The sequence below is a fragment of the Mus musculus genome, chromosome 14 (genome assembly GCF_000001635.26).
Source record: "Mus musculus strain C57BL/6J chromosome 14, GRCm38.p6 C57BL/6J".
Lineage (NCBI taxonomy): Eukaryota > Metazoa > Chordata > Mammalia > Rodentia > Muridae > Mus > Mus musculus.
Genome location: NC_000080.6, coordinates 39,655,186 through 39,678,342, shown reverse-complemented (window position 1 = coordinate 39,678,342; position 23,157 = coordinate 39,655,186). Strand labels below are relative to the sequence as shown.

Here is a 23,157-nt window from a genome sequence, read left to right as displayed (position 1 = left end):
TGGTATACAAGACAAGATATAGAGCACATCAATTATGGAGTTTCATCTACAAAATGAAAGCCCAATTGAGGAAAAAACAAGAAATGCCCTGGAGGCGGGTCCATTAAAAGTGATAAACTAAACCAAGAGACATATAACAATTAAAAGGCAAATAGTCTTAGGTAGCACTGCTTAATGGACCAGTCATAAAACCATAAGCAGGTCTACTTAACCAGTCCACTCTCTGACTTGTTTTGGTGGAACCTTCCCCTTTCCACCCCCCCCAACCCCCACCCCCCCCCCAAAAAAAAAGATTACAAGCATTACTGGGTGAGAAGGAGGCAGGACTTCCAGGTAGGGGAAGAAGAGGGAACTCAGGAGAAAGGAACTTGTTTTTGGACTGTGGGAGGAAGGGACACAGGCAGAATGTAGGAAGCTGGTGACAGTTGGTTCATGGAGGATCCGCCCACCAGAAGATTTCTAACATAGATTAGTTTGTAAAATTAAGATGCTAGATTCCGTGCCCAACGATTGTGTCATCTGTTGATTCTAAACTAAGATTGAGTAGTGTTTTCCTTCATGTGGCGTCTCAACTGGGTTGCAGAGAAAGGCACAGAGGCAGAGCATGGTGTGCCAGAGTGCACCCCAGCCAGCCACAGGAATTTGGAAGCACGGGAAATAAGTGGCAACAGCCAACCATGGGAAGTTAGTGAGCCAGGAGCTCCGGAGAAACAGAGCTGGCGTGGGTGAGACAAGCCCTGGCTAAAAGGAAAGAGTGTGGTATCGACCTGTCAGCTGGGCTTGAGACAGACTAAGGCCGCTGCCTAGCCTGTGATGGCATGGGATGCTTTTCTCAACATTTCACAGGACAACTTGTCTGCTAAGGAGGAAGAACCAAGAGCCTTCAGGAGGGTGTGACATTTGACTGTTTAATTTGTTTTTGCAATCTCCATTTCAAAGTCCCATTGATAATCTTGCTTTACAGCCCCACTGCTGGTACCATTTTGCATTGTTATGGCACTGCCAAGTTCATTAAGGCATCTAACAAAGGTATACACATTAAATAGTTGTTCCCTAGGTGGTGCTGTTGGGACTTGCAGCTGACCTTTAGATGGCAAGGTCACTATGAGGAGGTCCTTGAGCAAAGGAGTGGACCCTTATGTGTCACTTGCAGGCCTTGCTCTCTTCTTTCTCTGTCTCAACTCTAGGTCTAGCATGGTGTGACCATAGGCTTTTCCACCCTTTCTCTTTGTTCCCTGGAATAATGACTCTGAGACTTCATATGTATGAATAAATGCCTAAACCATAAGGCTTGGCTCAATTCTGCTAGCTCATAACTCAACTATCTCATTTAAATTAGTTCAAGTTTCACCATGTGTTTAGTTACCTCTCCTCAGGTCACTCAACTGCTTCCTTCAGCATTTGGAGTGAATCTCCCATGCCTGACTATTTCTCAGAATCCTATCTCTCTGTCTTCTGGATGTCCCACCTTCTAATCCAGCTAAACTCATTGGCCATAGACTTCTCATTGACCGGTGGTGATTATACACACTATGTAAAGAGTCTTTCTACAGCACAGTGGTGATGTGCCATCCAAGTCAGAATAACTGTACCAATCATGTCAGATTGGGACTAGCAGGAGACTTATTTGATTGAATTTTCTAGGTATTTGATTAAAAATTCTTGAAGTCTTCCAATTAAAGCTGAATGTGTAGGGACAAATTCATGCTGGAAAACAAAGGTAGATGTCAGCCAGAAAGACTAATGTATATATGAACATTTAGGGGAAAATGACCAAACGTGAAGAACATTCCCCTTATTTTATGTCAAAAGGACACCTTGGATAACGAATAAAACTGCTGTTAGAAGTAGTTCCACTACACAGGAATCCAAGATTTTCCAAATAAAAGCAAAAGAGCTTAACTACTCCCAAATGATTCTACAATGAAAATCTCACAATTTAAAAATATTGTATTAGGCAGGAGGATTGATGTGGATTTACAATGAGCACTACCTGACCATTCTGCAAGAACAACCCTGTGTCACTTTATTTATTTACCTATGTATATAAAATGTCATTTATATGTAATACATAATATATAATTATATATTTTATGTAGATGGAAACTCACAATCAAACTTTTTGAGGTATTAATTATAAAATTTATTAAATTCTTCCAAAAATAAGAAAAAGCTCTTATACTTGAGGCAAAAGTGTTCAAAAATATGAAAGAAGACACAGAAAAAAAAGAATATATTATAAAAATAACAAAGCTGAAAGTTTCTTCTTTGAAATGCAAGCAATTATATCTACATATCCAGACATACAGATATGTATCTGTGTTTGTATATATGGACACACATATATGTATATACATACACATATATGTACATGTGAACATACACATATGCATCAGGAAAATATGCTACCATACTATAGATTCCAAACTGAGGGTAGAAGTGAAAGGATCTTGTAAAACAATTTCTAGCAATAAATATTCAAATATAAATCAAATGAACTATTTTCTGAAGAAACCACAATTCATAGATGATGAAAGGATCTTAAAGTTCTAAATCTAGAAAGAAAATGGAATGTGTGCAAACCACTTTCAAGATCCACTGGCCACTGTGTGGATTAATATTTCAAAATTTTAAAAGCAATCACACGTAAGATGTTAATATATCATCTAATAATGTGTATTGAAGAAGGGCAAAGTGGGTTTAACAATAAGTTCATTGTAATTATTCATATCAACAAGTATTTGTAATATTGTGCTCAAATCTCAAGCTATGAATGAGATGGCTTCTGAATGATGGCTAGTGCAGGTGCTTTCTCAATGGATGGACATCATAGAGTTTGCACCCACAGACTCAGATGCCGCATTTCAGCTTTTATTTCAGCACTTATAAGGCAGAAGACTCTCCATGACTTCCAAGCAAACCAGAGCTAAATAATAAGTTCCCCATCTCAAGTAAATAAACACAGCATGATATGATTATAAAATATATAATGTGTACATGTAGAATAATATTTATGGGTTTATCTATCCTGATGACAATACTATGTTGCATTATAATACAGTATATAAAAAGTAATAGTAGTAAGTTTAAATCATCTACCATAGTTCTTATTAGGAGGGTTATTTTGCAAGTCAAAGTCTTTTTGAAAAATGGCATTCCATGTGTTTAGCTGGATTGACTAAAATGATAAAAATAAAGTGTTAGAGCAATTGAGCTTCTTTACTTTCACAATCCACTATTGTAGTACTTCTCCCCTTTAACATTTCATGAATTTCTTGTAGGTTTTTTTTTTTTTTTTTTTTTTTTTTTTTTTTGGTCAAGTGTAGAACTTTTGCTTCTGTGACTATAGAGTTTAGCAAATTTCAATACAGAGTCTCAGCACCTTGTTCTAGATAAATATTTTGGCACTCCTTGATATACTAGCAACACACTGTGGGTACAATCAATCACTCCTGATATATGCACCAACATGAATCAGCTCAAAATCCTCATACTGAATACAGAAACATACATACAAAAAACAAATCACACAACAATAAATAACACTAAAATAGAGATTAAAACAAGCAAAATAAATACAAAAAGATCGATCTAGAATAACAACCACAAATGTAGTAAAGAGACCCTACTGGAAAGTAGCCAGAGAAAAGTTTCTTGGAAAGAAGATATACACGTTTCCACCTAAGTGATAAGTACATGAAAAATACGTCTGAAAAAGCAAAGGCTTCAAATATACACACACATATATATATATATATATATATATATATATATATATATATATATATATATATATATATATATGATATACTCTGGTAGTCTGAGTCAGAAATACCCTCCATAGGCTCATATACTTGAACAATTAATCTCCCCTTTGGAGGCGCTGTTTAAGAGCTTCTAAAGTAGTTTGGAGGTAAAACATTACTAAAGAAGCAAGTCGCTACAATAGGCTCTAAGGGCTTATAGACCCACCACACTTCCTGTTCTTGCTTTCTGCTTCCTGCGAGTATACACAAATATCCTCCACTAGTTTTCAGCTTCTTCTTTCATGCCCTCTTTGTCATCATGGACTGAAATATTAGTGCAAAACAAAAGCCTTCTTCCCTAAATTACCTTTGTCAGAGGGTTTTATCACAGAATCAGAACAGTAACTTATAAAAATAATTTATTAAATATATTTCATGATAGGCATAGCATTTGGGTTGACATGGTAACAATATTCACTATAGTGGGGATGTACACTAGGAAAAAATTCTCTGCAGTAGTTTGATAATACTTTCACTATTAGTCTCTAAATCTGTAGTTATCCAAGGGAAATATGTGGATAAAGTAAAAAAATAACTTGGCTTTCTCTCTAAGTTATAGTTTATAATTCTAACAAGTGAAGCCTGGACCTTAGAGTCTTCTAGTTAAATAGTGTTATTAGTACCTAGTATTAAATGATGCATTTTTAAAGATAAAGAGATAAGAGATTGTTCTATAGGTGTGTGTGGTGAGGTGTGGGGGAAGGAGATGTCTCAGTGGGCCCATGCCAAGGCATCCCTTCACCCTGAGGGACCAGCCACACAGCAGTATGGTATAGAATAGAGTTTATTCAGGGTATGGGGAGGGGAGTTAAGAGGGTAGTAGAGGCAGAAAAAGGCAGAGAGAGGGATAGAGTAGAGAAGTAGAGGCCAGCCATGAACATATGGAGAGGGGGGGGGGAAGGAATGGGGAAGTGATGTGGGAAGGGAAGAGCCTAAGAGGGAAAGAGAGAGGGGAGGAAAGGGGCAAGCAGCTCCTTTTATAGTAGGTCAGGCTTACATGTCTGTTGCCAGGTAACTGTGAGGAGGAGCATACCTGGTTGTTGCCAGGTAACTGTGGGGTTTAAACAGAATGCTAACACTAAACCTTGTCAAATTACCATCATCTCTATGTCTAACTCAAATACAGTCATGCAAATATTGGTATGCAATGAAATCCAATACAAACTATTCCAGTATTTTGAAAGAATGGTTTAAAAGCACTGTTATAGGACATTAAATTTGTTTCTAGTTAGGGTGTGGCTCTGTCCTTAGCATACACCTTTAATCACTCTGGCTGAAATACAGACAGGTCCTTAGTATTCACCTTTAATCCACAACAATGAAGGTAAAGTTAGTTTGTAGTAGGAAGCACTCATATTTGAAAGTGACGTCTAGTTGAGTGACAGAAAAAGTGATGAATCAGAGAAAGATTTGACAGAATAGAATATACCCAACTTTCATGAAAACAGAGGAAAGGAAAGCTACTTATGGATGGACAGTACAGGAAGGAAAGAGTGCACTACAGATGTACAATAGAATTGAGGGCAGGTTAGTAGAATTGAGAGGCACAGTAGAAGGCAGTTTTACTAGGAGAGCTTGACAGAGAACTATAATGTTGAGAAGAGAACGAACTATACACAGGTAAAGACAGCATGAGGAGGGAATGAGAAAGAGCCAGATTAGAAGAGATTATTAGAGCTAGATTGAGGTCAAACAAAGAAATTGAGGAGAAGCCCAAAAAAGCCAGATTGTATCAGTCATCATAGAGGGGAGTTTGAGCCAGAACAGCTCAGTTGAACCAGTCAGTCAGAGCTCAGAAAAAAATTAGAAAGGGTGAGCTTATACAGTAACAGATTTCAGAGGCTGAAAACATTCTAGTCATAGATAAGATTGTATAGAGGCTAGAAGCTTCCAGGACTAGGTGTGTAGTACCACAGAAGTGTTAGCGATCCCTAAAAAAACGGACAGGAACTGATTCAAAGTAACTCATCACATGATTCAAAGTAACTCATCCCATGGTCTTTATTCTGTTGTAGCTATTTTGGGCCTCTCACCTCATCAACAATATGCAGGACTGGTTTTGGTTGAGAGAGAAGCCCTGAAAATCTATTGGGACAAGACTTTATAGCAAATAGGGGTAGAGAACTGGGGGAGGTAAGTATGCAAGTTTCTAATTGGAAAGTTAGTATAGCCTTTAACATAATTGGCTGGTTGTAGGAATCAACCAAAAAACTTAATTTTTATTTCCCTCTGCATTGGTGTTCTTTAGGCAGGGGTCACTTGTAACCTGGAAGTGAAGATTTGTTGGGGTAATAACCTGGAGATGTTGGTCTTGTTGGGGGTGTAACCTGGAGACTTGGGTCTTGTTTTGGGTGAGGCTAGAGACTGGAGCTAGGCTCAAGTTTGTTGAGGGATAACTTGGAAACTAATGCTAGGCACCAGCCTGTTAGTTTACCTGAGTTAAAACTTAGGTCAGGTTCTCAAATTGGAGTCTGAATTTGAAAGAGTTGGCCTTCTGGTGTAGGTAGGCAGGCAATGTCAGGAAACTTCCAGATAACAATTACAACAGGAGAAGAAAAGTTACTTCTACAAAGCACTGTCTTATAAACCTCTTCACCAGTTGAGAATCCTTCCTGTGAACACATACAAATTAGCCTACCTCAGCCAACTTTCTAGTTCAGAGAAACTACTTGTAGAAATAAGAATCCATTCATGCCAGGCAATGGTGGCTCATGGCTTTAATCCCAGCACTTGGGAGGCAGAGGCAGGCAGATTTCTGAGTTTGAAGTCAGCCTGGTCTACAGAGTGAGTCCCAGGACAGCCAGGGCTACGCAGAGAAACCCTGTCTCAAACCCCCCACCCACCAAAATAAATAAATAAATAAATAAATAAATAAATAAATAAATAAATAAATAAAAGAATCCATTTACTAGCTCCGTCTTTGTGAACTAATACAAAGCCAGTGATTTGATTCAACTTATAGCTGTAAGCTCCCTTGGTGATAGAGAAGAGTTGTTGGCTAGGTCAATGGATTGCTTACACTGAGATTTAGAAATAATGAGTTCATGGCTTTGTTAAACCAGCACACACACCTCTCAAGTACCCCATATAAAGAGAAGTCAGTTATATGAAACAGATAAATTTCTTTTAAGTGAAGAACTCATTCAAGTTCTTCCTCACAGGATAGTAAGTCATGGAAGAATATTAGTTCTTTCCCCAATTTCAGTAAATAACATTTGTTGAGTTATTTTTCCTCATATAGAAATTCCATATTGGATATTTCTACCTGCTCACCACACATTATAAGAGCTAGGACATTAACAGATTACATTAAGTGCTCACCAAAACTTTAATGAGGGAGTAAGCAAGAAGGCTCATGAAGGGATACATAAAATGTAATGCTTGCCATTTTTTTTTTATAACATGGTGACTGGACATATTGAATATCTAAAATTAGGCTAAATGGTAGTCTGTAAAATATATGTAGTTAGAAATGTAGTCTATGAGGTGGCACCAATTTCAACTCCAGACAACCGGCCACCTTCCTGGTGAGAGCACAGGGGTCCGCCCAGCCTGAGAGGTTTCTGCCTCAGGCCCCAGCAGGAACCTCCTCGGCTCCAGGACTCCGCGGAGGGCAGGCTGCACGGGTGACAGTGTGGAATACAGAGGCCAGCCATTTCTGGGATAGGCAAGAGCCAGAGAGCTTCTGAGGCTGTGCCATCTTCGGCTCTAGACAACCAGCCACCTTCCTGGCCAAAGCAACACAGCTTCTGGGAAAGATCCTGTTTTGGGCCTTCATCTTCAGCCAGGAGGAGGTCCAAACACCAGATAACTGTGCACCTTCCCTGAAAGAGGAAAGCTTGCCTGCAGAGACTGCTCTGACCACTGAAACTCAGAGGAGAGAACTAGTCTCCCACATCTGCTGATAGAGGGTAACAAAATCAACAGAGGAACAATCTCTAAACAAAGACAACTATAACAACTAACTCCAGAGATTGCCAGATGGCGAAAGGTAAACGTAAGAATCCTACTAACAGAAACCAGGACCACTCACCATCATCAGAACTCAGAACGCCCACTTCACCCAGTCCAGGGCACCCTAACACACCTGAAAAGGTAGACCTGGATTTAAAAGCATATCTCATGATGATGGTAGAGGACATAAAGAAGGAATTTAATAACTCCTTAAAGAAATACAGGAGAACACTGCTAAAGAGTTACAAGTCCTTAAAGAAAAACAGGAAAACACAACCAAACAGGTAGAAGTCCTTTTGGAAAAACAGGAAAACACAACCAAACAGGTGATGGAAATGAACAAAACCATACTAGACCTAAAAAGGGAAGTAGACACAATAAAGAAAACCAGAGTGAGGCAACACTGGAGATAGAAACCCTAGGAAAGAAATCTGGAACCATAGATGCCAGCATCAGCAACAGAATACAAGAGATGGAAGAGAGAATCTCAGGTGCAGAAGATTCCATAGAGAACATCAGCACAACAATCAAAGAAAATGGAAAATGCAAAAAGATCCTAACTTAAAACATCCAGGAAATCCAGGACACAATGAAAAGACCAAACCTATGGATAATAGGAGTGGATGACAATGAAGATTTTCAACTCAAAGGACCAGAAAACATCTTCAACAAAATTATTGAAGAAAACTTCCCAAATCTAAAGAAAGAGATGCCCATGAACATACAAGAAGCCTACAGAAATCCAAATAGACTGGACCAGAAAAGAAATTCCTCCCGACACATAATAATCAGAACATAAAATGCACTAAATAAAGATAGAAAACTAAAAGCAGTAAGGGAAAAAGGTCAAGTAACATATAAAGGCAAGCCTATCAGAATTACACCAGATTTTTCACCAGAGACTATAAAAGCCAGAAGAGCCTGGACAGATGTTATACAGACACTAAGAGAACACAAATTCCAGCCCAGGCTACTATACCCATCCAAACTCTCAATTACCATAGATGGAGAAACCAAAGTATTCCACGACAAAACTAAATTCACCCATTATCGCTCCACAAATCCAGCCCTTCAAAGGATAATAACAGAAAAAACCAATACAAGGACAGGAACCACGCACTAGAAAAAACAAGAAGATAATCCCTCAACAAACCTAAAAGAAGACAGCCACAAGAACAGAATGCCAACTTTAACAACAAAAATAACAGGAAGCAATAATTACTTTTCTTTAATATCTCTCAATATCAATGGTCTCAACTCCCCAATAAAAAGACATAGACTAACAAACTGGCTACACAAACAAGACCCAACATTTTGCTGCTTACAGGAAACTCATCTCAGAGAAAAAGATAGACACTACCTCAGAATGAAAGGCTGGAAAACAATTTTCCAAGCAAATGGTATGAAGAAACAAGCTGGAGTAGCCATCCTAATATCTGATAAGATTGACTTCCAACCCAAAGTCATCAAAAAAGACAAGGAGGGGCACTTCGTTCTCATCAAAGGTAAAATCCTCCAAGTGGAACTCTCAATTCTGAATATCTATGCTCCAAATACAACGGCAGCCACATTCATTAAACTCATAGCTCTGAGTGCCTCCAAAAAGAAACTAGAGAGAGCAAACATTAGCAGCTTAACAACACACCTAAAAGGTCTAGAAGAAAAGAAAGCAAATTCACCCAAGAGGAGTAGAAGGCAGGAAATAATCAAACTCAGGGGTGAAATCAACCAAGTGGAAACAAGAAGAACTATTCAAAGAATTAACCAAACGAGGAGTTGGTTCTTTGAGAAAATCAACAAGATAGATAAACCCTTAGCTAGACACACTAGAGGGCACAGGGACAAAATCCTAATTAACAAAATCAGAAATGAAAAGGGAGACATAACAACAGATCCTGAAGAATTCCAAAACACCATCAGATCCTTCTACAAAAGGCTATACTCAACAAAACTGGAAAACCTGGACGAAATGGACAAATTTCTGGACAGATACCAGGTACCAAAGTTGAATCAGGATCAAGTTGACTATCTAAACAGTCCCATATCCCCTAAAGAAATAGAAGCAGTTATTAATAGTCTCCCAGCCAAAAAAAGCCCAGGACCAGATGGGTTTAGTGCAGAGTTCTATCAGACCTTCAAAGAAGACCTAATTACAGTTCTTCACAAACTACTCCACAAAATAGAAACAGAAGGTACTCTACCAAACTCATTCTATGAAGCCACAATTACTCTGATACCGAAACCACAAAAAGACCCAACAAAGATAGAGAACTTCAGACCAATTTCCCTTATGAATATCGATGCAAAAATCCTCAATAAAGTACTTGCTAACCGAATCCAAGAACATATCAAAACAATCATCCATCCTGACCAAGTAGGTTTCATCCCAGGGATGCAGGGATGGTTTAATATATGGAAATCCATCAATGTAATCCAGGATATAAACAAACTCAAAGACAAAAACCACATGATCATCTCGTTAGATGCTGAGAAAGTATTTGACAAAATCCAACACCCATTCATGATTAAAGTCTTGGAAAGATCAGGAATTCAAGGCCCATACCTAAACATGATAAAAGCAATCTACAGAAAACCAATAGCCAACATCAAAGTAAATGGTGAGAAGCTGGAAGCAATCCCACTTAAATCAGGGACTAGACAAGGCTGTCCACTCTCGCCCTACCTATTCAACATTGTACTTGAAGTCCTAGCCAGAGCAATTAGACAACAAAAGGAGATCAAGTGGATACAAATTGGAAAGGAAGAAGTCAAAATATCACTTTTTGCAGATGATATGATAGTATATATAAGTGACCCTAAAAATTCCACCAGAGAACTCCTAAGCCTGATTAACAGATTCAATGAAGTAGCTGGATATAAAATTAACTCAAACAAGTCAATGGCCTTTCTGTACACAAAGGATAAACAGGCTGAGAAAGAAATTAGGGAAACAACACCCTTCTCAATAGTCACAAATAATATTAAATACCTTGGCGTGACTCTAACTAAGGAAGTGAAAGATCTGTATGATAAGAACTTCAAGTCTCTAAAGAAAGAAATTAAAGAAGTTCTCAGAAGATGGAAAGATCTCCCATGCTCATGGATTGGCAGGATCAACATTGTAAAAATGGCTATCTTGCCAAAAGCAATCTACAGATTCAATGCAATCCCCATCAAAACTCCAACTCAATTCTTCAAGGAATTAGAAATCGGCAGATTCATCTGGAATAACAAAAAACCGAGGATAGGAAAAACTCTTCTCAAAGATAAAAGAACCTCTGGTGGAATCACCATGCCGGACCTAAAACTGTACTACAGAGCAATTGTGATCAAAACTGCATGGTACTGGTATAGTGACAGACAAGTAGACAAATGGAACAGAATTAAAGACCCAGAGATGAACCCACACACCTATGGTCACTTGATCTTTGACAAGGGAGCTAAAACCATCCAGTGGAAAAAAGACAGCATTTTCAACAAATGGTGCTGGCACAACTGGCGGTTATCATGTAGAAGAATGCGAATTGATTCATTTCTATCTCCTTGTACTAAGGTCAAATCTAAGCGGATTAAGGAACTCCACATAAAACCAGAGACACTGAAACTTATACAGGAGAAAGTAGGGAAAAGCCTCTAAGATATGGGTACAGGGGAAAAATTCCTGAACAGAACAGCAATGGCTTGTGCTGTAAGATCAAGAATCGATAAATGGGACCTCATAAAATTGCAAAGCTTCTGCAAAGCAAAGGACACCGTCAATAAGACAAAAAGGCCACCAACAGATTGGGAAAGGATCTTTACCTATCCCAAATCAGATAGGGGACTAATATCCAATATATATAAAGAACTCAAAAAGGTGGACTCCAGAAAATCGAATAACCCCATTAAAAAATGGGGCTCAGAGTTGAACAAAGAATTCTCACCTGAGGAATACCGATATGGCTGAGAAGCACCTGAAAAAATGTTCAACATCCTTAATCATCAGGGAAATGCAAATCAAAACAACACTGAGATTCTACTTCCCTCCAGTCAGAATGGCTAAGATCAAAAACTCAGGTGACAGCAGATGCTGTCGAGGATGTGGAGAAAGGGGAACACTCCTCCATTGTTGGTGGGATTGCAAGCTTGTACAACCACTCTGGAAATCAGTCTGGCGGTTCCTCAGAAAATTGGACATAGTACTACCGGAGGATCCCGCAATACCTCTAGTGGGCATATATCTAGAAGATGTCCCAACCGGAAAGAAGAACACATGCTCCACTATGTTCATAGCAGCCTTATTTATAATAGCCAGAAGCTGGAAAGAACCCAGATGCCCCTCAACAGAGGAATGGATTCAGAAAATGTGGTACATTTACACAATGGAATACTACTCAGCTATTAAAAAATGAATTTATGAAATTCCTAGGCAAGTGGATGGACCTGGAGGGTATCATCCTGAGTGAAGTAACCCAATCACAAAGGAACTCGCACAATATGTACTCATTGATAAGTGGATAATAGCCCAGAAACTTAGGATACCCAAAATATAAGATACAACTTGCCAAACGCATGAAATTCAAGAAGAACGAAGACCAAAGTGTGGACACTTTACCCTTTCTTATAAATGGGAACAAAACACCCATAGAAGGAGTTACAGAGACAAAATTTGGAGCTGTGACGAAAGGATGGACCATCTAGTGATTGCCATATGCAGGGATCCATCCCATAATCAGCTTCCAAATGCTGACACCATTGCATACACTAGCAAGATTTCGCTGAAAGGACCCAGATATAGCTCTCTCTTGTGAGACTATGCCGGGGCCTAGCAAACACAGAAGTGGATGATCACAGTCAGCTATTGGATGGGTCACACGGCCCCTAATGGAGGAGCTAGAGAAATTACCCAAGGAGCTAAAGGGAACTGCAACCCTATAGGTGGAACAACAATATGAACTAACCAGTACCCCGGAGCTCTTGACTCTAGCTGCATATGTATCAAAAGATGGCCTAGTCGGCCATCACTGCAAAGAGAGGCCCATTGGACTTGCAAACTTTATATGCCCCAGTACAGGGGAACGCCAGGGCCAAAAAGGGGAAGTGGGTGGGTAGGGGATTGGGGGGGTGGGTATGGGGGACCTTTGGGATAGCATTGAAAATTTAAACGAGGAAAATACCTTATTAAAAAAAAATGAATCATTTTCACGGAAAAAAGAAAAAAGAAATGTAGTCTACTACAGTAATTGAAAGAAAAAGTTAGTTTGGACTTTCACTGAATGTACATACAAGCTATACTGTATTATCTTATACCTGAGCACTCTAAGGTAAGTCTTGTTGCTGTGAATCATAAGTTTAGAATTATGTTTTTCCCTCCTTCCTTTTTATTAACTTGTCAGCCATGGAACTTTTGTTTTAAATAACTGTATTTTAAGATTCTACACAATACTTTATATATTACCAAAAAATACATAGATTAAACAGATGGAATAGAAATACATTTGGTATGAAAAGTCACAACAGTTACATAGGCAATGTATATATTGTCATCTTTATGTAATAGAAAAGATTATTTTATTCATTAGAATATCTACATTGTGACCTACAAGTTGGATAATGGGAATGTCCCAGGCAATAGTCCTTGTAAGGTTCATCTTCATTGTCCACTTGGCTAGACTTGGAATCACCTAGGAGACACACTTCTGGGTGAGTATTTGAGCATCTCCAGAGAGGATTATTTAGGGTGGGAAGACACAAATCTCTGAATGTGTTTGGCATCACCCCATTGTCTAGAGTTAAAGATTGAATAAAAGAGAAAAGGGAGAAAAGAAGCTAAGAACCAACCTTTGTTTATCTGTTTTCTGCCTTCAGAAGAAAGAACTATCTGTGCCTTGTTTTTGAGCTATTCATACTACCATTATATATCTTCATGGTATACTGTATTCCATTAAAATGTGGACCAAAATAAACCCATTGTTCCTTAAACTGATTCTGCTGGATATTTTATCAAAGCAAAGAAGAAAGTCACTAATACATATCCCAAACCATGCTCCTGGGGCTAACACTTCATTCAGTAGGAGGGCAATCTTGGAGATGAGGCTTTAAGTACTGTAGAAATCAACTTATCTTCTTGTATCAACACTGGAAAAAAAATAACACCCCACACCACACACCCTGTTGCACAGTAGTTTGTTTCCTCTGGTGATTTGCAATACTCCCTTTATTTATTCCTGTGGTCTCTTCCAAAAGAATGAGACAGAAACACATGAATTAATTAAGAAAGTATTTACTCTTTCCTACATTGCTAACCCAGGGTCAACTACTAAAATATTTACATACTCATTGACTACACTGATGTACACAAAGGATCAAGTAATGTTTAGATAATGTTAGATGTTGGATCTTGCAAGAGGTTGATGCAGAAGCTTCATGTGTTGGCTCATTTTTATTTTTCAGTGAAAGCAAGCACATTTTTCTGTGTGTGTTGACCACTTTTTGTCTAAGTACCAGTATATACTAGAGAAATAAAGCAATAACTAGATGCACTTAAACATAAGAAAATTCAAAGATCCAGGACAAATGATTCACAGCAACAAGACTTCAAAGAATCTTCAAATTCAATAACAATGGAGAAAAATGAATAAGGTTGCCACTTATTTTGTGGGAAGGATAATACGAAAAACAAGAGAAAATATTTTGAGGTAAATGTGTTTATCAAATACCCTCCACATTCCTTTAGCCATACACCAATTCTCTTCTGAGAAATTAAAAAGGTAAAAAAAAAGCCAAAAGAAAAACATCTTCAGGCCTAGAGAATCAATTCAAGGCATGCATTCCCCAGTTGGCATGCTTCCGGGATTTGTCCCAAGGAGCTTTCTCTTCTCCAACTATGCTTTATCCTTTGCCAAGAAACTCAACCTCATAGATATGTCAATATTATGCTTACTAATCTCTCTCAGTCTTAATCTCTTTCCTTCACTTTAGTATTCAATACCAGCCCCTTACATCTGCTTTTGCATGTATGACCATCAATGCTGAGCACAATCCATTTCAGATACATCAACCAGAATTTATGATAATCAATAAAAGCTGGACTCTTAAAATTCCAGATACTTTTTAACAAGCTCAAAATTGATTTAATTTTAAATTCAAGATGTATCAATGTAAAATTAACCAAACTTTAGCCAGGCTCCTTTAGAACTTTCTATCAACTGGACCTAACCTTGGACTGTCAGACCAGTTCATTACCAATAAAACTTACTTTATCTGACCCCATCACTAGAGAATAGATAAACATCAGCTTGATTTCCCAGAGGTGATTTCTCTGGGATTGGCTACCCTCTAAAACCTCTACCTAGAATAAACTTTAAAAATACACCCTGACCTGAAACTACCATGCCTAATTATTTCCAAGAATCAGCTTGCTTTACTGGACTTTTGTATTTTCTGTTTTCACAACTTAACTGACACACCCATTCATCCTTCCTTCTAACTTCCTCTTCTATAACTTCATCCTGTCAGCTTGGATCAGAGCTGAGCTGAATTCTTATCGCAATCTCTGGCCCCACCCCTGTAGTACCTTTTCAGCAGCTGAAACAAAATCTACATTCCTAAGCCACTCAGGTGATACACCTTATAATCACATAATTTAAGAGAATGAGGGATGTTTAAGACAAGGCTAGCCGGGTGCAGTGACACATGCCTTTAATCCCAGCACTTGGGAGGCAGAGGCAGGTGAATTTCTAAATTCAAGGTCAGCCTGGTCTACAGAGTGAGTTCCAGGACAGCCAAGGCTATACAGAGAAACCCTGTTGTCTTGGGGAGGTGGGGGTGGGGGTGGGGCGGGAGAGACAAGCCTAAGATACATACTAAGTTTCAGATCAGCCAGTACTATAGGATGAGGCCTTGTCTCAGAAAAAAAAAAAAAAAAGCATACATTGTTGTATTCAATAGGAGACTTTTGGGATAGCATTTGAAATGCAAATGAAGAAAATATCTAATTTAAAAAAAACAAAAGAAAGGAAAAAAAATTGTGCCAGTCATTTTACTGCGGCAAAAGTATCTACTACAGAGTCACTAACAAGACACTTGTTGGTTCTCTTCTTCTCTCCCTCTGTTACATTTGACTTGCAATCTTATCTGCTTCCATGATGCAAGATTCTCTTCTAACTAGTATACCTCATTGTGGGCTATTATCCAGCGTATTGAATGAAATTCATAAGAAGAAACAGAGAAGACATGCCCTTTCAAGAAAAAATTTGGAAGCTACTTATTATTCCATTGCTGATAATGATCACAGGTAGCTAAAAAGCAGATAATTATAGATAGAAAGGCAGACAAACAGATGTATACTTTTCTACAATGTGCTGCAAAATCTAGAGATCAATTTGGACTAAATAGAGGAGGGAGTGTCAGGGAACAACCAGTGGGTTTACCACTCCATCTAGAAAACTGCTTTTCTTGAACTTTTCTATTGTATTCTATTTAGTTTGTCAACCACTGCTCACTGGGACCTAGACATAAACGTGAAGTCACATATTAAATGAAGTAAAGTCGTAAGTTAAGTGATCATAGACATGTATTTGAGATATATCTTAAATATGATATTTAATAAGAACCACAAGTTTATTTTAATACTGCATCTAACAACAAAGATACAACATATAAAAATACATCTTACAGAACAGAAGTGACTCCCAACATGGATTAATAAAAATAGTTTTTAAAAAGTATGCCAAAAGATGGATAATTGCATCTTCCATGCCACCATGCAAGCCTAGTGACCTGTATTTTATCTTTAGAAATCCCATGAAGATGGAAGGACAGACCCAATCTGACAAAGTTGTTCTATGGCCTTCACACCATAACATGAATGATCACATCATTTGTCTGCAGTGCAATACATACATGCATACATACATACATACATATATGAAATGATAATGAGTAATTTCTAATTTTAAAAATTGAGGCTATAATTCAGTAATGAGATGGCTCAGACAATAAAGGAGCCTGTTGATAAGTTGGGACCTAGATTGTGGAAGAGAGAACAGATTCCTGAAAATTGTCTCTGAATTCCACAAGTGCACTTAGACAAACCTTCCTTCTCAAACACTTACATGTATATTAATAAATATGCTAACAAAGATAAAAGAAAATGATACCTGTAAACAATTAGTAAAGTATGGAGAGATACTGTCTGCTACTCAGGAAGCTGGGAGAGTAAATTGGTTCAATGACACCACTCCTGCAGGAGATCTGGAAATAGGAGCTTGCACATCAGAATTCAGAAATGAATTTAATTTGATTAATATATAACAAAACCAGGAAATCAACTTTATGAACTTGAAACATTCTTATATTACTGAAGGAAATGGGTTGCTTCAAATATTCTTAGGAAAATTAAACTCAAAAGCATTTACTTGAAATAGGAAAAGCAAACCAAAAATGGCTTGCAAAACCAGTAGCCCATTAGGTGCCCTTTAGTCTGCCAGAGGGCTGAGGATGGGACTGAGGAATTTGCAATGGAGTATACAAAGAATAATGGCAGTCCTCTTAGTCATTCCCAAGTCAATGTAACCAGCAAGTTTCCAAGAAGAGATTTACAGATTTTACTATTAATTAGGTTGTGAGTATAAACAATAACAAAGTTTTCTTTTTGCATTTATTTATTTATCTATTTATTTATTCATTTACATCCCATATGTTGCTCCACGTCCAGGTCCCTCCTCACAGAGTCCCTCCCTTTGTGTCTCCTCCCTTTCTGCTCTGTGAGGGTGGGGTACTTCAAGTCTCTGTCAGACTAGGTGCCACCTCTCCCACTGAGGCTAGGCAAGGCAGCCATGGAGACTGAGCTGCACATCTGCTACATATGTGCTCATTCCAGCCCATGTACATTCTTTGGTTGATTTGTGGCTCAGTCTTTGACAGCTCCCAGGGTTCCAGGTTTGTTGTCTCTCTTGATTTTTCTGTAAAGTTCTCATCCTCTTCAGGGCCTTCAATTACTCCCCCCATCTCTTCCTTTAGAGTCTGTGAACTCTGTCCAGTGTTTGGCTGTGGGTATCTGCATCTGCAGCACATGGGAATATACCCAAAAGATGCTTCTAAATACCCCAAGGACACATGCTTCACTATGTTCATAGTCTTTTTATTTGTAATAGCTTAAAATTGGAAGTAACCAAGATGTCCTTCATATGAAGAATAGATACAGAATGTACTATTCATTTACAGAATGGAATACTATTCTACTATTAAAAACAAGGACATCATGAATATTGCAGGCAAATGGAACTAGAAAATATCATTCTGAGTGAGGTAACACAGACCCAAAAGGACATTCATTATATGCATTCACTGATAAGTGAATATTAGCCATAAATTAGAGAATACCCATGATACAGCCCATTGTCCAAAAGAAGTTAAACAAAAAGTAAGGATCAGATGAGGATGCTTGAATCACACTTAGAAGGTCTCCTGGTTTGCTTGACCCAGAGCGTGGCATTATTTGGAGCTGTGGCCTTGTTGTAATAGGTGTAACCATATTGGAGTAGGTGTGTCACTATGGGTATAAGTTTTAAGATCCTAGCAGCCTAGAAACCAGTCTTCTCCTAGAAAACTTCAGGTCAAGATGTAGAACTTTCAGCTCTTTCTGTACCATGCCTGACTGAATGCTGCCATATTCCTGCTTGGTGATAACGGATGAAATTTCTGAATTCATAAGTCAGCCTCAATTAAATGTCATTTATAACAGTTGCCTTGGTCATAGTGTCTGTTCACAGAAATAAAATCCCAACTGAGACAAAAGTGGAAACAAAATAATCATAGGAGGCAGAGGGAGTAAGAAAACTGTGAGAGGGAAGGGGGAGGAGAACGGAAGGGCAGGATCAGGTGTGGGGAGAGACAAGAGAGAGGTCCAGAGGGCCAAGAGAATGAATGAAAATCTGCAGCTTCCAAAAGGGAGGGGCATGGGAAGAATTTCTAGGAAGTCCCAGAGAACTGAGAATCTCTAGGAGGCTCCCAGGAGTCAGTGTGGGTGACCTTAGCTGGAACGCCTAATACTACAGACATGGAACCTGAAGAGGCTACCTCCTATAGCCAGGAAGAATTGCTAGTGGAGACATAAGGACACCTATCTACCCATTAAACTTAGGACCCAAAATTTGTCCTGTATAAAAGAAATACAGGGACAAAAAGGGAGCAGTGACTGAGGGAATCACCAAACTATAACTGGCCAACTTTGAAACCCAACCCATAGAAGAGCACCAATCCCTGACATTATTAAAGATACTCTGTTATGCTTACAGATGGGAGCCTAGCTTAACTATCCTCTGAAAGGATCTACACAGTAATGAATGATTCTTTAAAAGATATTGTATTATATATATATATATATATATTTCTTTTTTTGAGACAGGGTTTCTCTGTATAGCCCTGGCTGTCCTGGAACCCACTTTGTAGAGCAGGCTGGTCTCGAACTCAGAAATCCACCTGCCTCTGCCTCCCAAGTGCTGGGATTAAAGGCGTGCACCACCATGCCCGACTATTTTACATATTTTTAAAACATACAAATAGCATTCAGAATGCTAAATAGAATAGACCAGAAAAAAATCCCTTTAGCACATAGTAATCAAAACATTAAATATACAGAACAAAGAAAAAATATTTGAAGACAAGGCCCACTCTCTACCTACCTATTCAATTTAGTACTCAAAATCATAGCCACAGCAATTAGACAACAAGAGAAGATGAAAGGGGTACAAATTTGAAAGGAAGAAGTCAAAATATCACTATTTGCAGATGATATGATAGCTAAGTGACCTCCCAAAATATCAACAGAGACACCTGAACCTGATAAACAACTTCAGCAAAGTGGCTGGATATAAAATTAACTCAAACAAATCAGTGGCCTTCCTCTACTCAAAGGATAAACAGGCTAAGAAAGAAATTAGGGAAATGACACCCTTTATAATAGTCACAAATATAAAATACCTTGGTGTGACTCTACCTAAGCAAGGGGAAGATCTGTTTGACAAGAACTTCAAGTGTCTGCAGAAAAAAACAAAGAAGATCTCAGAAGATGGAAAGGACTCCCGTGCTCTTGGATTTGCAGGATTAATATAGTAAAAGTGACCATCCTGCTGAAAGCAATCTACAGATTTAATGCAATCCTCACTAAAATTCCAACTCTTTATAGTTAGAAATAGCAATTGACAAATTCATTTAGAATAGCAAAATACCCAGGATAGCATAAACTATTCTCAACAATAAAAGAACCTCTGGTGGAATCACCACCCCTGACCCCGTACTACAGAGCAATAGTGATAAAAATTGCATGGTATTGGTACAGTAACAGGCATGTAGATCAATGGAATAGAATGAAGATCCAGAAATGAACCTCCATATGGGTTAAAATTGTGACCTGCGTCATGATCAGGGCTCGGGCCACTGTGTGATGCAGGACATGGGAAGTTTGACTATGTGTATTTCATGCTGCCTCGGAGTTGGGGGGCTGTGAGAAGCTGCAGGATCCTGCTCCAGAGGTAGAGAAGCACAGTGTGGGGTCCCCCAGGGAACCTGCAGGAGTTGGCTTGGGGTCCCTGGGCTTGCACAGAGTCTAGGGACAGCAGGTTCTAGCTCTTGGGCACCACAGAAGCCGCTGCATGCCATGGAAGAGCTGACAACAGAGTAGGGGGACTTCAGTGCTGGCCCTGACCTGGGTCCAAAGGGAAAAGGGCAGGAGGAGAGCTCCTGAGAACCATGGCTGAGAACGAAACCCACCGTGGCTCTTTAGACAGATACATGCTCCATTGCTCCAGCATAGTGGGACCAGATGAGAAGAGGCAGTCTATGATTTTAAGGCATTTATTGTAGAAAGGCAGAGGGAAGGAGAGAGTAGGGAAGTAGAGGCTAGCCATGACTGCCTGGAGAGAGTGGAGAAGGGAATGTGGAGACAGAGGGAAGAAGAGGACAAGAGAGAAGCAAGTGGGACACCGGATTAAGTGAAGGAGGAGGGGGGGAAAGCCTTTTTTTATAGTGGGCCAGGCCTATCTGGCTGTTGCCAGGTAACCATGGGGAAGAGCATACCTGGCTGTTCCCAGGTAACTGTGGGGATGGAATCCAGACAATACCATGAGCTTGGGGCATTTGCCCTACATGACAGATGGCCACAGAATTATGGAGCTGGGGCCTCACATCAGAAGCCTAGTTTCAGGAAGCATGGCAAACTTCCTTCTGTTCTTTGTAGAGTTGTCTGGTGTCTGGGGTTTAAACCTAGCTCAAGCAGAAAACAGGCTGCTTTTCAGGGTCCCACAGCTCCCCCTTTTACTTTTTGAGAAGGGAGTGGTCACTGGACTTACTGTGTCATTTGTAGTGAAAATTTTCAAAAGAAAACTCTACATAGGCCGAAGGGGTAGCACAGCTAAGCTAGAGTGGTAAGGAGGGTTAAGCATGGGGGTTGGGAAGGCAAGAGATCATTCAATCAATTAATTATTCCATGGGTAATACAGTTTGAGGGTATTAACATCACTTTTAAACAGCATTTGATTAATCTACATAGTCATCATGTTCTCCTTACTCTCATGTAACTTTCCTAAAGTTCAGTAGCCATTTGACTTTGGCAAAAGAGTTCATCTGTAGCTGGAAGATCCCAAGTCTGTCCTCTGTGGGGTTCAGCAGGTGTCTCTGGATCTTAGCATGTGTCTCAGGAGCCTTCCTTCAGTCAGATGAAGTGTCTGAAGGAAGGCAGCTTTGTTGTATACAGGTTTCAGGAGATGGCACTGTCTCAGCTGGATCTGTGGCAGCAGGAACTTGCTCTTTTCTTTTCCCTTGTGCGCCCCATTTGTTTTTTTCTTGGCTGGTATATCATAAATGTGAAGCAGAAGGAGATGAAAGGCCAACCTTGAATAAAAGCTCGAAGGAATAAGCATAGAGGCTTCATCCTGCAGTCAGGGACAGAGGGAGTGAGAGGCTATCTAGCCAAAGCAGTGGTACCCTGGTAGCCTGCTGGCTAGTATGAGAGGGGGGAATTTGGCTTTTTTGACCTGCTGGGACCTCAGGGAACCACATGTTGGCTGGCAGACTGAGGAAGTAGAGAGTTCAGGGCAAGTGTTGCAGTCTGATAGGCATCTCCATAGGGCTGGGGGAGGGGCAGAGAGAGAAGGCTAGTGCTACCTAGTGTAGCTAAGAATCAAAAGGAGGAGGGGGGAAGAAGCTGGCCAGGAACAGGCAGAGAAAGAGAAGTGGAGAGGTAGGGAGGAGAGAGAGAGAGAGAGAGAGAGAGAGAGAGAGAGAGAGAGAGAGAGAAAGAGAGAGAGAGAGAGAGAGAGAGAGAGAGAGAGAGAGAGAAAGAGAAGAGAGAGAGAGAGAGAAAGAGAAAGAGAAAAAGAGAGAGAGAGAGAAAGAGAAAGAGAAAGAGAGAGAGAGAGAGAGAGAGAAAGAGAGAGAGAAAGAGAAAGAGAAAGAGAAAGAGAAAGAGAAAGAGAAAGAGAAAGAGAAAGAGAAAGAGAAAGAGAAAGAGAAAGAGAAAGAAAGAGGAGAGAAAGAGAAAGAGAAAGAGAAAGAGAAAGAGAAAGAGAAAGAGAAAGAGAAAGAGAAAGAGAAAGAGAAAGAAAGAGAAAGAGAAAGAGAAAGAGAAAGAGAAAGAGAAAGAGAAAGAGAAAGAGAAAGAGAAAGAGAAAGAGAAAGAGAAAGAGAAAGAGAAAGAAAGAAAGAGGAGAAAAGAGATCAGAGGAAGACCCAGTCTTTTGAACTAGGTCAGATTACTCACAGTCTTGGGCAATTTGGAGTACCGATGTTGGTCTCTGTGTGTAGGCGCCAGCTAAGGGTACACTTTAGCTGGTTCTGCCCCACATTGGTCACCAGATATGGCTTAAAATGGGGTCCACATCCGGCCTGCCACAGGACTAAGGCTGCTCAGAAATTTGTCAGCATGCACCACAGGCAGACTGCTGGTTCCCACAGGGAGGACATTCCTAGGGTTGCTTGGGTTGATGTAACAATGGCTGAGAACACAGAGAGGCCTCCTGAGGGAGATTAGAAGGAGACTTGCTCCCTTGCCCCAGCACAGTGGGTCCCAATGAGAAGAGCAGTCCATGGTTTTTAAGGCATTTATTGTAATAAGGCAGAGAGGGAGAAAGTAGGTAAGTAGAGGCTGGCCATGGCCACGTGGAAAGAGGAAGGAAGGAAATGTGGAAAGAGAGGGAGCAAGAGGGCAAGAGAAAATCAAGCAGGAAGAAGGAGGAAAAGAGGGAGGGTGACAAACAGCCCCTTTTATAGTGGGCTAGGCCTACCTGGCTGTTACCAGGTTACCATGGGGAAGAACATACCTGGCTGTTGCCAGGTAACTGTGGAGTCATACAGGATATCAGGAGCTTGGGGCATTGCCCTAGTGACTAATGGCCACAGAATTTTGGAGCTGAAGCCT

General features: G+C 39.7%; 1 long non-coding RNA gene across 1 annotated transcript in view; it reads right to left on the bottom strand.

Moving 5' to 3' along the window:
- 1700109I08Rik (RIKEN cDNA 1700109I08 gene) overlaps nucleotides 1-22,680 on the bottom strand; it is a 29,631-nt gene extending 6,951 nt beyond the window's left edge. Inside the window, exons 1-2 of the long non-coding RNA NR_045936.1 lie at nucleotides 22,501-22,680; nucleotides 16,901-16,994 (exon numbers count right to left, since the gene is read on the bottom strand). This is a non-coding gene — a long non-coding RNA (RIKEN cDNA 1700109I08 gene). The remainder of the gene's footprint in view (nucleotides 1-16,900; nucleotides 16,995-22,500) is intronic.
- Between the last annotated feature and the right edge of the window lie 477 nt (nucleotides 22,681-23,157).